General features: G+C 40.6%; 1 long non-coding RNA gene across 8 annotated transcripts in view; it reads right to left on the bottom strand.

Moving 5' to 3' along the window:
* LOC103693221 (uncharacterized) overlaps positions 1-12,838 on the bottom strand; it is a 160,197-nt gene that overhangs the window by 81,526 nt on the left and 65,833 nt on the right. For all 8 annotated transcript variants that reach the window (XR_005493500.2, XR_005493504.2, XR_010057630.1 and 5 more), the window contains one exon: positions 588-761. This is a non-coding gene — a long non-coding RNA (uncharacterized LOC103693221). The remainder of the gene's footprint in view (positions 1-587; positions 762-12,838) is intronic.

Here is a 12,838-nt window from a genome sequence, read left to right as displayed (position 1 = left end):
CAGGGAGAGAGGTGGGTGCTGGGAGCAGGTACAGATATGGGAGTGGTCTGCGAGCAAGACAGTCCTTTCTCCAGCGATCCTCTTGAAAGCATGGACATACTTTTCCCTCACCTGGTCAGTTCACTTTTCTGCCAAGAACTAGAAGTTTCTTTGAAAACATAGGAGGTGCTTTGAGTTCTCTGTTTCTTGGAGCCAAGCGGTCTAGTACGAGTGTTTGCACCTTGCTTTGGTTTGAAGGTACTTAGATTTTCTTTTATTCTTTCTTTCTTGGAGTCTGGGAGAAGGGGTGGTTGATGGAAAAGTAAGTGCCCACTTTATCCACAGCCCAGGGAATTAGAAGTCCTCAGAAATGCCAAGCCTGCTCAGTTCACCTGAGTGAGAGCTAAATAATAAAATCACATTACACAATGCAAAAAAGACCGAGCAATGAACGCAGAACAAAGGCACTTTGGAATATGCCATCCTAATATTCCTGTCTGCACAGTTTAGTGTTCTTAAATGTGTTTTATGTTTAATGAAAGAAACAATGGCTTTCAGTGGAGGGGAAAAATAGACCTTTAAAGATAATCAGGGCCTTAACTACCTACCTTAGGTAGCTGCGAAAAAGCCACTGTACTCTTTATGTTTTAACACTCCAGATATGTAATTTAATGCGGGTCTAATGACAGTCTCAAGCATGGGGCTTTAATCGACATTGTTCAAGCTCGGTACTGTGACAGGAGCTCACAAGCTCCCAACAATGCTGTCCATTTTCTCAGGTTCTGTAACAAAAAGGAAAGAAGAAAAAAACCTCTTGAACTTATGTTGCTATTGATGTGTAATATACAATAAAAAAACAGTTAAATTTCAATTACCCACAGGTAATTATAATTTTATTGTTTGACTGTACTACGGGGATTTTTGTAATTCCCAAGACTAATAATTTTCTATAATTTTACAGGTTGTCAAATAAACTATTAAAGATTATCTTTGAAAAGGCGTCTGCAATTGTGAGGACATATCATACTGTTCATGTACTGTATTAGTAATTAGAGATTCCTGGATAGCGAGATCCGCTCTGGGTGCCTGCTACCAGGAAGCACATTTTCCCCCCAGCCGTCTCTAATCTCCAACATCAGCTTTTCCACTGCTCAGGGATTCTCCTCACGCCAGCAGGACTCACGTTCACATTCTATTAATATTCCCCTAGCTATTCCAAATGCTTTGTCAAGATAAATCTCTACCTCCTGGTGGAGAGAAGTTAAACTCTGAAAGATGGCCCCACCTGTCATTGAGGGAAAACTCAGAGCAAATAGGAAAGGAGAGGGGCTCCCTCAGAAGTAGGAAGTAGGAGGGATTGGGAAGTGTCTGTAATTGTGTGTGTGGTGTGTGTGTGTGTGTGTGTGTGTGTGTGTGTGTGTGTGTGTGTGTGTTACAATCTGGGTCAACAACAGGAGGTTTGGGGGTTTCAGGTTGTCATATACATATTTCTGCCAAGTACTATTACATCAGATGCTATCAAATTAGTCCAATGGCAAGGTTCTTTCTCAAACTTTCACTTTTCCAGAGCAATCACTTTCTTTTTCATTCTATGAAAAAAGAGAGCAAGCACTCTACTTAAAGACAAGAATCAACTCACCATTGTGGTTGGGGTATCAAAGTCCTTCAGCAAAGCAGGCTGGTAGGACAGGCCACGAAGGGACCAATGTGACTTCTTCTTGGACTCGTATATTCTTCTCCATACACACCAAGTCCACTCTCTCTCTGCCTAATTTTTTTTTTAACTTTCTGTCAAATTCTCTCTTGCTCTTGGAGCTCAGAGGAAGTCATATTTCCTGGGTAGAGGTCTTGTTGGTTCCCTCATTAATTTCTGTGGATGTTTCTCTTTTGGCTATTCAGAGGTTTACCTGGTATCTCTTTGTTTCAGAACAGGATGTGCCAGACGGAATGCAGTGAAATGAAAGGCAGCCGGAGATAAAGACCCAGTGGGCACATCTTTACCTGTCTTAGCAATGCACGAAGTATCTGGTATCGACTTCCATCTATTGTCAGTAGAGAACACATGGATCAGGAAAGATTTGCAGCAGAACAACGGTAGAGATTTGACCCCTAAGGAAAAGATACTGACAGATGGGAAGAGAAAACATGACTTCTTAGAAGGCACAGATTTGGCGAAACGGGGTGTGTTCCAGCTTGATGACTGTTGATAGACTTAGTTTAGAAAGGATGAAGAGTAGAACGCGGCCTCCTGGGATGAGTCACAAACCATCTTACCAAGCCTCACCTTGACCTGACAGTACAAACCGTGTGTCACCTCCTTTCATTTTTCCCCTTTGCCTATGGATTCTTACATTTACTAGATGTATTTTTTTAAGTATGTGTGTGTGTGTGTGTCTTTGTGTGCATTTGAGTTCAGGTGCCTGAAGAAATCAGAGGCATCAGAGCCCCCGGAGCTAGAGACAAAGGTGTTCCAGAGGCACTTAATGTGGGCTTTGGGAGCCTAACTTGGGTCCTCCTTAAAAGTAGAATGTGCCCTTATTCTCTCAGCTATCTTTGTAGCCATGCCCACCAATTCTTAAAGGTAAGAATTTCTTTTGCAGACCTTCAGGACCCCAGCTCTGTGTTTAGTCGGTTGTCTCATTAACACTAAACATCTTTCCCTTGACACATACCCAAAACTTGAGCTTTCTCCCTGTCTTTCCCACAGAACTATCGTCTGTGCCAAGACTAAGCTTCATGTTTCTGTAATGTGCTCTACCCCAGAGGGCAAAAATCATTCTTGACTAGTGCTCTAAAACATCTAAGCCTTGAATTCTTCTAGAAATTCCACATTAGGAGAGTGAACCCTCGACTTTACAGCCCTGAGATACTGCAGATACAACTGGGGAGTGGGGGGGCAGGCCAAATTGTCTCGTTTATACCATGACTGAGGCCAAAATTCCTAAGGGAACAATTTTTAAAAGATTGATTTGGGCGTATGGTTTTAGAGAGTTCATTCCCTCTATGTGGGAGGGCATCAAGGAGCAGCTCACGTTATAGCAGACAAGAAACAAAGAGCAGACCAAGACCCCAGTATACTCTTACCAGGCAACAAAGTTTCCAGGAATTTAGATATGATCAAATGTAATATTTGTCTACGACCACAACTGACTACCATTGTAATGAGCGGCAAGAATGAAACCCTTTGACTTCTGGGCCAGTGTTCACTCTGCACCCATCTCCAGGTTTTCTGTTTGATCCTGAAGTTGCATAGCATCAGGAGTAGCACACAGAAGCAATACTCCATGACCAAGCATTTGTAGTAAGAAGCAAACAGTCTAGGTTGCATTGAAACAAAGATTGTACTTCAAAGCTAAGCATATTTTCAGCATAGATTCCACTCCCATATGATGTAGTATTTTTCTGGTCATACTAGAGACAGTGAAGACCCTGGAAGCTTGAAATACTAAAATGCAGAATTATTAAATAAATAGTCCTTATGGCAGCATGTCTTGCTTCCCAATAAGTCGTTTTGATAACAGCTTCATGCCCTGAGCTGAAGGCAATGTCAAGGTCAATTATCTTATTCAAGGCCCCTAATTAAGACTACTTTTTTGAGGTCAGTATAATGCATTACTTTATTTTAATAGGAAGGAGATCAAAGCTCTACCTTAAATTTTTCTGATGTAAAGCAGTATTGGCTTTAACCTGGGTTATATTAACAAGGAGGGAAATCCATTTTGCAATTCCATATCTACGGCAGCTCAAAGGAGTTATGCTCAAAGGAAAAGTGACAGAGACCGCCACCCAACCTTGTCTCATTGCATGTTCTTAATTCTTTTCTGTTGTTGTTTTTAGCTCCTTCAGAAATGTGGTTTCTATGAAATAAGCTTGCACCAGCAAAACCAGTTTATTCAGAGATGTGCAGGTGAACTATTTAGCATACTTTTGAGACATGGAGATAATTTTGCTGATGCTGTGGGAGCGGAGCCTGTACATAGAAAGGGAGGTACACACCCCAGATGGATTCCACTGGGCAAATCTTACCCGGTGTATGAAATGTATAAAGTATGCATTGTATACATCAAGTTACAAAGTGACTTTCTATAAAATTTGGAATATAGAATCTAATTATAGAAAAAGCATAGCTAAGCAGTGGTGGCTCATGTTTTTAAACCCAGCACTCAGGAGGCAGAGGCAGGCAGCTCTCTGAATTTAAGACCAGTCTGGTCTACAGAGAGAGTTCCAGGACATCCAGAGTTATAAAAAGAAACCTTATCTCAAAAGAAAAAAATCTAAGAAAAAGGGAAAAAAGCAGTAGACACTCCAATCAACACTGCCCATTTTCTTGGCAAGAATCAAGTTGAGATGAGGAATGATAGTCTCTTTTAGACAGGGCATGCTCTTCTTGTGGACAGGATTACAAACTGGCAGGAAAACTTTGCTTGGCTGGCATAGCTTCTACATTATTCCTGTTATTTTCCTTGCTCTTCGATGCTTCTCTGTAGAATTTAAGCCTTTCGGTTCCAGTAGGCGTAGCATTCTCTGTTCCTATCTGGACGCAAGATGGACTAATTTTTATTATGAGCTTGACACCTGGAAGTGGTCTTTCCTGATGTTCTGCCCTGAAGCCCTACCGCTCACCTCAGTGCTCTAACTCCAAAGTGGACAGATTGCAATAAGCTTGTGGCTCCTATTTCATAAGACTCTGTCCTACCTTGACATTTCCACAGCACTGTTTGTTTATTCTGTGGGAAAGCACAAAGAAGTAGTAAGTGTTAATACTTCCCAGGGCAACCTTCCTCTAGATGAGGGGTGACTGTGGGTGGATGCTTATGTCAGCATCCCCCAAAACCCATGGAAGGATTTCAAGGCATGTTCAGCATGGTTTCTCAGGGGATCCCAGAGCCATGGAGCCCCATAGCCCACTGCAGTAATCAGCCCATTAACACATACTTTATGGCCTTCCCTCCCTTCTCTGATTCCACACTAGTTCTCAGGATTGCTTTCCAGCATCACTTCCCACATAAACTTTGTGTATCAAGCCTCAGACTCAAGTTGTACTTAGGAAAAGTAAGCGAAGACGATATTGCCATGATTTCTATGCCTCTGAACAGGTGTATACCATATGAATGCCTGGGCAGCATGGAAGGAATCTAGAATTCATGGCTCAGAAGGAAAACGGATAGGGATTGCACAGAGGAGACTCGGGATAAGGCTGAGAAAGACAAACAGGTGAAGACAATATCCTACACTAAAAGGACCACTGGCAGCTCAGCGTCTAGGGCAAGAATAAGCCTAGTAAATTTGACCCATGAAGATGTCAGTTCAATGTCAGGACATCTTTTTAATTCTTCAGAGCACGGCAAGGCAGAGTGGACACAGCTCCTCTCAGAGACTGAAAATAAACATATTCCTGTACTTAACCACTCACACACAGAGCTTTTGCTTCCCATACACATTGGTTCAATGTGACAAACATGGGATTACAGACAGGAGAATGTGACTGCTTGGCAGGTTCAGTCACATTTTAGATTTTTTTTTGTGGTTGGGGGAGAGGGAAAAAAGAGAGATAAAACTGGCATTAGGTAATGGGTGAAATTTTCAGTTCTCCCACCATTGCAGAGATGTAATTTAGCACCCCATAAAAAAACAGGAATACCTCAAATCAAAATACATTTTTCTATCTACACTGAGAATCTCTTAAGTGCACAAGAAGGCATAGGATCATGTGAATTATCTATTATCTGAAGGATACTTATGATGCCTAAGGTGGGATGGCATGGCTTCCTAGCTGCTCTTTGCAGGACCTAGGCAAGATGGCAGGCCAGCAGGAAGGAAATAGATGAAATATTCGGAGGAACAAGCCCTCTTCCGCAGGGGTTACTGAGAATTCAAGTATTTTTCATTTCTCTGCTTCTTCAAAGAGACAGTGCCATAATGTAGGCAAATTAATGACACATTGTAAAAGAAATGGACAGATTACTATGCCTCACAGTGGATTATAATATTGCTGTTAAGAGGAATGACAGTAGAGGCACCTTGGTATAAGAATAGTCTGGCTTGAGGAGTTACTCAGGTTCAGTGTAACACACACACACACACACACACACACACACACACACTAAATTAGAATGATTTTTTTATCATTAATAAACAATGCACGGAAAAAAAACAGATATTACCAGGTTGTAATTCTACATATACAAGGTTTCCAAAACCATAACTGAATGAGTCAGGTTCCAGCCCAGTGTACTCTTATCAAAACCTCTTGCAGACAGAATCATAACTTGTGATTGTCAGCCACCCTCCTGTTTATATTTGTGGATTCCAATCCACCAGAGAAAAGAAAAAGTTAAATGGAAATTTATTATGGGACAACTTACAAGACCTGATGAGTGCCTGATGTACCAGTGCTGGGGTTTCAGAGAAGCAGGACTTCAAAGCCTACCTTTGCAATATGACAAAAGAGCAAATGAAGAGGGTCTCACAAAAGACAGGGGTCACTCTAAGTGTCAAGGTCTTCCAACTTGAAAATTGGAAGCATTGTGGTTCCTTGAGCCTCAACCATAGATGACTTTTTTTTAAAAGACACGCTGTTTCCTGTTCTCCTACTCTTGTCAGTTGGTTTCGCTGGGACTTTCTTTTGAGATCCTAATTCTGGCAGAGATAATTAGGGAACACGGAAGTCTGCTTTTGTGTGCATGCCTTTGGGATGTACTGATTTAGCATCTGAAGGAGAGTGAACTCTACTGAATGAGAGAATAGAGGAAACTATCTTAAAAGTAAGATCAGTGCAGCTGAAGCTGTGGACTCATCTGCAGACACACACACACACACACACACACACACACACACACACACACACACACACTTTGATACTGCAGTAGTATGTATCATCCAGCCATTTCCTCCCTCATTCTTCTCAACCAGTCAGCCAACAAAATGGGTTCATGCCTGGGAAACGTATGTAACTTTGAACCAACAAACTTTTTAAGCTGGTAAGAATGAAGTTGATGGATGTCACTCTGAATCTTTGAAGCCAAAATAATGTCTGGCATTTAAGAGATTTCCCAAGAAAAAGACAAACTAATCATAATAATCCAACTGCCCAACCTGCTTTCTGGATGACGTCTTGCACAAAACTCTCTGATCAAAGCCAAATGTGGCAGTGATTATCATAAGACATTGCACATAATAAAACTGACGGTTCATTTGAGAGATTTTAGCATAGGAAAACTCCCCAGAATGTGAAGGATGAAAACAATACAACTCATCCCAGTAAGATCTCACTGCCTCAATACATGAACCTGATTAGAAATCAAAAAAACTTATCCTGCCTATTTTGGACCTTACAATGATTGCAGGATATGATGAAGTATATACTTTTATTCATAAATATTTTAGAATAGAGATCCAATTATTCCCTTACCTGCTACAGAATAAGCCATAGGATTCCCCTCCTACTTTTAGTTTTTGCTATAGGCCTATGATAGAGCTGTTTTACAAGGAAACCTCCTCCCAGTAGTAAGTGAATCTATGATGTGCTGAAGAGCAGTTGTTCAATGTTGCGTGGTAACCTAACAGGAAACCATAAACGCATTCTGCCCAGCAGACCAGCTATGATGATGTTTGACAAACGTATTGATATTACAACTTCTCTAAGTACACACAGATAATACCAATGAGTTCCAGTGAGCGTGTGGGTCTGAGCAAGAAGATGAAATTAACATGTAGACTGAGAGACTTTAGAGAAAAGTCAATTATCTTCTCAGTGACTCTGGTACTTTGCATATACAAATTAAATATTATAAGTAACTGAGAATTAATTTTATACTAGAATCAATTCAGAGTATTGTACTTTCACATACCTGTTCAATTAGCAGGATATTGTTCATAAGTAAAAATTAATGAAAATGGCTATTTCTCTAAGGTTAGATAGAGCATATAAATAAGTAAGATGCTCAGGACGGAGGAGACTGGAGAAAAGGAAAAAGAGAGCACTTGTATTTGTAAGGCTGTGGTGACTACAGCCAAGCATGGACTGTATTCCCACCACATGTGGGATGGAGCTAGGGTTGTGACTTTGAGGCTAGCCTGGCCTATAGAGAAAGAAAATGTTTCAGAAAATTACACACACACACACACACACACACACACACACACACACACATACACACACACACAAATACAAAAGGCAGCTCCATATTCCCTACTACAATTTGAATGCTAATATACATTAAGGAATTTATATACTACATTGGATTCCCCAATGCGATGGTATTAGAAAGTGGCAACTCTGGGAGGCAATTAGCTCATGAGGCTGAAGCCCCAGTGAGCAGGATGGGCGTCCTTATTAAAGAGGCCTTAGAGAGGTCTCTTGCTCCTTTTACCACATTCTCACACGAGGAACGTCTCGGTCTATGAATCAGAAAGCAGTCCTTCATAAGAACTTGAATCTTGATCTTAAATTTAACAGCCTCTAACATGGTAGGAGATAAATTTCTATTGTTTTAAGCCACTTTCTTTAAGGTGTTTTGTTATAGCCCCCCAAAAAATGAGGATATCTGTCTAAGAAGAAAAAAGAATCACTAAAAATATACAAAGTTCAGCTCTGAGACCAGTTTTTGATACTAGATGGGTTATAGTGAGATACTGTCTTAAAAAGAACAACAAAAAAGGTTCTTTTAACCAATTAGCACCTATTGAAGAAAATTGTAATAAAGGGTATGTGGTTCCTGTTCTCAAGATGCTTGCCATCTATGTCAGGATAGCACCTGGGTAGACTTATGACGGTAGGTTATACTGTGGAATATAAAGAAGGCCTTTGCAATTTCAAGATCCTTAAAATGATTTATAGCTGAAATGTATTATATTTTGAGTAGTACAGGGGTCCCCTCACTTGTTCCTCTGCAAACCTCCCGAAATTCTTCCTATACTGCTGTCCTTGAAGATAGCAATGAGATTGCACAAGAACACCCTCATTTGATTAGTGACTTTGTGATATGAGCCCATGATTTCGTAACCAGGTAAGAAGAAACAACCATGGAAAACAATGGTAAGGCTCTAACTGTAGATGCTTATGGTAGGACTCAATTGGTTGAAAACCTGATTTCTGGACCTGGAATATCAGAGTTCAAGTCCCAGTGCTAAAACTTCCTTGTTTAAGTCACTGTGACTTAGTGTCTGTCCTTTTATCTATAAATGGGATGGTTATGGTCTGGCTCCTAGGACTGTTAGGTAGTTTAAGCAAAATACTATAGACATTCAGTGATTCAGAAGTGATCATGGTCAACAGATATAAGTAGAAACTGGTTCAGGGATGAGTCAGTGGGAACTGCAGGAAGATGTGTCAAGGGGAATGGGGAAGGAAGGGTGAAGGTCTAGGACTGTATAAGAAGAAATACTTTTAAAAGATTCAGCTTTCTACTCTGATTAGAGAACACAAATATGTAACAGAAAATCTCACATACTGATAATAGGATTCTATGTTGAAAATGTCATAGAAAGAAAATAGGAAGTTGCAGAAACACTAGCTTTGTTTGGAAATGATTACACTACACACTAATTTCACAGGCCAATGTCTAACCAGAATTAGAAGTGCTCGTTCACCTTTAAAAGTTATTTTCTTAATTTCATCAGAATATTTACTATAAAAATTCCTTAACTCCAATCCTTCTGTATTTGATGTATAGTTTATTTAACCTGGGGTATTATTCACTCCCTCTAAATCTTCTTAGTCTAACAAATATATGACAAAGTTACAGAGTTCTATTAGTAAGCCCAAAGCTTAATAGATAAAAAATGTGCCTGTCCGTTGTGTGTTTACTGTGGTGGGGAATTATGAAAGCGTTCCTAGGTTGCACACAGACTTTGAAGATTTCATGCCACGTGTACAGTAGGTCCAAGGAAGCAGATGTCAACAGCTGCCAACGGGATGCCACCACCTCCTCACTCAGCAAGCCAGAAAGCTCTTATATTCCATCTGCCATGTTAACCACACATATCCTTCCTCAGAAGAAATAGCATGCTCATAGGCAAAGAACAAAACCAAGAAGTTAGAAAATTGTAATAAATATAAGTAATTGAGACAAAATATTAGAAAATGGCCACCTGCCAGCAGCCACATAAATTTAGGAGGAAGTGTGTTTTCTACAGTTAGCTTTATCATAGGAATGGCAAATATTTGTGAAATGTATTAAAATTTTCAGAATACCAAATGCTTCCTCCAGTGGTGAAAGTTCACATTGCTCTAGGAATAGATGGAGTATTCTGATATAATGTTTAGCAAAGTGACTTCATTTAATAGTCTGTCAGCCACAATTAAATGATCAGATATCTTTAAAAGAAGATTCATTGTAGGTTAAAGATGATTTGGGGTAGAGTGGCATCTTTTGTGAGCGTGGATTTGCCTAACATCAAGGGCACAAACTTCATAACCATTTCTAAATGATGGTATTGGGCACAAACTTCATAACCATTTCTAAATGATGGTAGCAGGAAATGCCCTGCTGTTTCAGTGCCGTTGTTCTTGAATTTTGACTTAGATGAAAATCAAAAGTAGTACTTGCCATGCAGTCTCCTGTGAGATCCACCTGGAAGCCAGCCCTTCGTGGATTCTCAGCTGTAATTGCCAAACCTGTCCAAGGGAAGAGGCTGAAGTTGAGCTGCCCTTGCTGTATAGAACGATAGCAGTGACAAGGAGCACACATCATTACCAAGTGGCACTAAGTTGAAGGGTGACAGGATTAGCAGGGCAGATTAGCTCCCTAAGAAGCTTGTGGCTCCCATGAGCCACTGACCTAGTAAAGATCTTAAACCATGACCGAAGAAGGAGAAAAGAGCCTTTCCCCTGCTAAGACACTCCAACGTGCACGGTAGAACATTTTCCTGAATTCATCCAGTAAGCTGGCTGTTTGAGATCCTGGGTATGAGAAATGCGGATGAAGCAAAGTGGCAGTAAGGAGACAGAGGCTCACCAGGAAGCCAGGCAACTTCTTGGAGAGAATTCTTATGAAGTTGTCAGGTTCCAGCAGAGGTAATAGGTAGGACATTGTTCTAACAGGACGATGCATCTGCAGAAGCCAGATGCAGCCACACAGATCTTTAAGCATAAGCAAAGGTGGAATGGTCAGAACTTTTTAATAATAGGTTTGTTAAAATATAATAATAGGTTTGTTACAGATATTAGCTCATTCATTATTTCTAGAATCACACAAGAGTGGAATCAAACCATCTGATTTTATCTATCAGGATTAAGGGTCTACCAGATATCCCGGCGTGTGCTGCTTTTGTACCGCCTTTGACTTGGTCTCTGGCATGGCAATATGTTGTCTTTGACCTCCTCAAAAGGGACGCTGAAAGCCCTGAAGGTAAAAGAACTCCCTGGCAAATTACAGAGCTGTTGGGGCTGCGTGAGGCCCTGATGGTGAAAATAGATAGACTCTTCAACTTTTGTTGAAGCCTTGGAAAGATAGAGCTCATCTCAAACAAGAATGCTCAAAACAGTACATGAGTGGTGATTATTTAAGGTCCACATTGTGACACCAACTTTAAGCTTATGACTACTGCTTGCATCCTTAAGTCTTTACAAAACACCCCATAAAACACCTTACAGTTTCATTACAAAAGGAAACGGTTAGACTGAGGGTCACAGTGGGTGGGTAGATGCATGGCAGAGCCTGCCCAACGTGCATGAGGCTTAGGTCAAATCTATAGTAGCACCAAGGAAGAAAGGAAATTCTTTAAGATGAGGTAAATAAATCAACCAGCAACATATTCATGTTTTTTATTTAATTTGCAAACTTTATTTAATATTTAAGCCTTGTTATAAATTACCCTCTGAACATTGTAATTTTAAAAGCCACAATACTGTATTCGTACTCATAATAATAACTTAAGAGCAAGTGCTACATTTACATTGACACTCCCTCCCTTTTGCAATTCCTACCATTTCCCTACCACCTCCCTCTCTGTCTCTGAAAGGCATAGCATCTTTCTTCTTAATTTCTTTCCAATTTTTGTAATCTTTTTACGTGTGTTTACATACACACAGGCACACACACACACACACACACACACACACACACACATTGCTCGTTCATTTACTGCTACATGTTTGTATGTGTATTTAGTGCTGGTCCCTTTGGATTGGATGAAACAGATTCTTTCTCTCTTAGCAGCCATTTATTGCTTGCGTTCTTCAGTTATGGGCAGGGCCTCTTTAGGTTTCCCCCACCCGTTGCTGTTCTCATCTACAGGTCTTTTTTATGTTCCAGGTGTGGTGCCTGTTACATATAGAATAATTCTCTTATGCAACAGCAGCTGTCTTAAGTAGTTACTGTCCATTTCTTACCTAAGACTCTCTGTTTCTGTGTCTGCCTGCCCCTGTCTGTGTCTGTCTCTCTGTCTCTTGTCTGTCTGTCTGTCTGTCTGTCTCTCTCTCTCTCTCCCTCTCTCTCTCTCTCTCTCTCTGCTTCTTTCAATGCCCACATTTATATCTAAGTTTATATTCCTATCCCTTTCTGTATGATAAACTTGCTATCAGCTTCACTTTGCCCGGTCCTCAGATTCTTTTCTGCAGGGTAGTGAAGACACAGCTTGAGTCTGAGTGAAGACTAGTCTGACTACTCAAGGAGCTGGTGGTCTGCATCTCCTCCTCCAGTGAGGACCACCAGGATGAAAAACTCCTCAGAGTTGTCTACAAATACAAATTTCAACATAAAGTTTAAGGCTCAGCCTTGAACCTACTAGTGAGAATCCACCTTTGGCAAAGATATTCATTAATGAAAACAGACTTAAAGTTTGGTGGTTGAGTTTTGCCTGTTTGGGGCCTGATACCTTTAAGCATGAAATTTTCCCTTACTCTCTTTTTGGGCCT

This window comes from Rattus norvegicus, chromosome 14, assembly GCF_036323735.1.
Source record: "Rattus norvegicus strain BN/NHsdMcwi chromosome 14, GRCr8, whole genome shotgun sequence".
NCBI classification, from domain to species: domain Eukaryota; kingdom Metazoa; phylum Chordata; class Mammalia; order Rodentia; family Muridae; genus Rattus; species Rattus norvegicus.
The sequence above is the reverse complement of the archived record's forward strand: the minus strand, read 5'-3'. Positions and strand labels throughout refer to the sequence as shown.